The sequence below is a fragment of the Cyprinodon variegatus genome, unplaced genomic scaffold (assembly GCF_000732505.1).
Source record: "Cyprinodon variegatus isolate N-32 unplaced genomic scaffold, C_variegatus-1.0 Scaffold94, whole genome shotgun sequence".
In the NCBI taxonomy this organism is placed as follows: Eukaryota; Metazoa; Chordata; class Actinopteri; order Cyprinodontiformes; family Cyprinodontidae; genus Cyprinodon; species Cyprinodon variegatus.
Genome location: NW_015150547.1, coordinates 317,196 through 320,910, shown reverse-complemented (window position 1 = coordinate 320,910; position 3,715 = coordinate 317,196).

The following is a 3,715-nucleotide window of genomic DNA, read 5'->3' as shown; positions in this document are numbered from 1 at the left end:
AAATGTTGGAACTGTAACTAATATACCGTTGTGTGTTTACATTATCACTGCTTACGTTTATTACGCCTGAACTTTAAAAAAATGATAAATGTCTTCAGAGTTGTAATGAACAAAATTTCCTTTTGTATAAGCTCTGTGTATACAAAATTATAATAAAGTCTGTCTAAGTCTAAAACGCGTGGCTCTGCAACTGTCGTCGTGCACCTCAAAAAAATCCTGACTACGCGTTGGACGGTCACAAACCCGCGCAGACCTCAAGCGGAACAGTGCAGACAAAAGCAGCTGTGATTGGTCCTTGGTATGCCTTTCCGGCTGTCTGTGTGGTCGTCCTTCTCGATTTGGTGCCGGGTCGCGCCATTTTTAAAAACCGCGGAACAACTACAATAGACAGCCTACGCTACCTCCTTTGTCTTTTTGCCAACTCCATTAACAGAACCTTTTCCTCTTTGATGTCTAGCAACTGTAGATCCATCTCTGGGACATCTTGAACACACAACATTGTTGTTTTGGAAGATAAACACTCCCAACGGTGCCGCCAAAGTTCTTGTGACCAATCGCCGAAGTTCTCGCAAGTTCTCGAATAGGGTCCCTCTTGCACTTTGGCTGAAAACTGCTGTGTGTCCCTAGAAATTCCAGACCGATGGTGCAGAAGCATACCAGCAAAACTGGTTCGAGAGTCAAGTGACATTTGATGTGTGTGGTTTCAGAAATCTGATCCACCCTAAGTCTCTAAGTCTGAAGATTTTAAGTCATCTAGGTCATAGTCATTCCAAATAAAAAAAAAAAAACCCCACTGGACTTTGTTTTCAAAGTCTGAAGATGTTTTGCTTTCCATCCAGGAAGCTTTTTCAATTCAAAATGTCAGAATTAATGTTAAGTTCGAGGCTTTATAGAGTAGCCCAACAAAGCCTTGTCATGGCTTAGAAAACCAGCAAATTTAATCAAAAGAACAGGCCCTTAGGTATGGGGAGTCATACAGGTCTTTGATAGCCTGCAATACCTGGGACTGGTCTGTGCCTCTGAAAGGGAAGTCGTTAGGGGCAACTGTTAGCCTGCTGAACAGGCAAGATGCTTTGGACCCCTTACTGGCCATGAAGAGTTTGAGTCCACCCCATTTTAAGAGCGAAAAAGCAACTTTTAAACAGAGGGGGTGGACTCTGTCAGTGATAGAGCTGATTACTTTCCGCTATCATAACCCTAATGGCCATGCAGGGGACAAAGACAACTCGCCTGGTCAGCAAGGCCAACAATTCTCCTAATTACTCCCCCTTTCAGAAGCATAGACCAGTATCGGGTATTGCAGCCTAACAAAGAACTCAACGACTCCCCATTCCTAAGGGGCGGACCCGTTCTTCCAGTTCATTTTGCATGTTTTCTAAGCCAAAACAAGGATTTGTTGGTCCACTCTATAAAGCTTGGAACTCAACACTATTTCTGACTTTTTAAATTGAAATATGTCCTGGATTTGAAGCAAAATGTCTTCAAACTTGGAAAACAAAGTCCAGCGGATTGTTTTTTTAACTTTTTGGAATATAATAGAATAGAAGCAGCCTTTAATACAGAAGGGAAACTCACATTTTACAACAGCATATAGATAAACTCATTAGGACTATTAAAATGGAATTACAAGCTGTGACTCAATGGGTAGGCAATTACAGGGATTTACTTACATAAATATAACATATCATCTACGTCAGGGGTCTGCAACCTTTGGACCTTCTACAATGGCTCTTAACCCTTCAAAGGTTTTTGTGTAGTCTTCTCCCCTCTGTTATCAGGTATATCTGATTGTGTACAATAGGATTTTGAGCAAAGTTTTTACCATTAAATTATGCAAAAGGTGTCAGACGCAAAACATTTCAGAAACCGTATGTATCAAATATGATACATTTGGCATTACAGGGTTAATAGTGGCTAAAAATGATATAAAGAAATGAATAATGTACTACAAGAACAAATGCTTTTGTGTTTTTTTTTATAAAAAAATATAGGAAATCAACAGGAACATATTTTTAGAGCTAGTTTCCTCTAATTAGCTTGGAAACTAGGTTTTATTACTATAATTTTATTATATATTTTTTTACATCAAATAACACTCTACAGAAAAAAAATCAATGCTTTATTTTTATGAATCATTTTAAAAACAGAAATAAGCTCTTGGCTGTTTAAAATGGCAACAGTTTCTTATGCCAAATATTTTACAAAAATAATAAGTGGTGTTTTTGTATTTAAAAAATCATGTGGTATTTTGCGACTCTAAATGGGTTAGACTTAGCTGGACTCGGGGCAAAATGGCTCTTTGTATAAAAAAAAGTTTGCAGACCCCTCATCTACATGTATGTTATTATCAACTATGATCTGAAAGCATGGTGGAAAGTACATTTACTTGATTACTGTACTTAAGTACTTTATTGAGTATATTTACTTTTATAGTAATTTTTGAGGGGGTACTTTTAACTTTCACTCCACAACATTTTAAAGTCAAATATTGTACCTTCTACTCCACTACATTGCGTAGAAGCTGCTAGTTATTTGTTCCTTTTGGCTCAGCTTTGCTTTATTAACCTGCTGTAGCTGTTTTTCTTTCTTGAAATGCAATTTCAACATGGCAGATAGCAGCCATTAGGACTGGATTTGGACACCACCGTTCTAGACCTCTGCATGACATTCCACAAATGTGAGAAACTCAGAGCAGATATTATTTATCCAGTTTATCCATTTTATTAAGGCCTTAGTTGTTGCCTTGTGACCAAGTCGTTCAGTAGGATGAGTGTTCAGAACAGAGTTGAGGTTTCTTTGTGGTAATAGTTTCAACCTTAAACCTATATTCCGTAGTTAAAATGTGAGGAGAATCAAGACTCTCCTGTTTCCTTTTTCGTTTGATGAATAGGAAATAATAATCAATATAGTGCTCCTTATGTTTTTGTGGCGTTTTTATGCTGAAGCTCATTACAGTTGGTGTAGAAGTTCTAGCAGAGCAGTTCTACACATCAGTACATCAGGTGGTTTCTAAAGGTTACAAGGTTCTGAAAGTTTTATTTAGATTAAATTTCATTTGTATTTTGGATACTTAAGTACTTTTAAATGTATGTAGTTTTGAATACTTAAGAATTTTCAAAAGTGAGTGTTTAAACATTTTAACTTATTCGAGTAACTTTTACTTGCAGTTGAGTAAGATTTGAGTATTAGTATCAATACTTTTACTCAAGTACTGTTGAGTTCCACTGTCTGAAAGTCTCAATCTTTATGTTTGCCTTAGAAAAAGCTATTTATAATTACATAGTAGTGGGTTTGCAGTTTTTGCACTGCAACAGTACAGAGCTGACATAGTGACTGTAGAGATCGCCATTATGCTCGAATGGGACTGCGACAAGTTATGCCTACATGCAATCCTACACAGACTAACAGAAAAAGCGGTCATTTTTTTCTGTCATACTTTTTCATGATATACCCACACAAAGTAGTGTTTAATTGTCAAATGTAAATTATTATAGTTCTCAAAATATTTTGCTTAAAGAGAAAGGAATCTGTAGCAGATCAATCAGAATCAGAAATACTTTGGATGTGTATATATATATATATATATATATATATATATATATATATATATATATATATATATACACATCCAACTACACACTATAATAAAGATAAAAATAAGAATAAAAAGAGATAAAATATATACAATACATAACTATGTTATTTATCATCATCA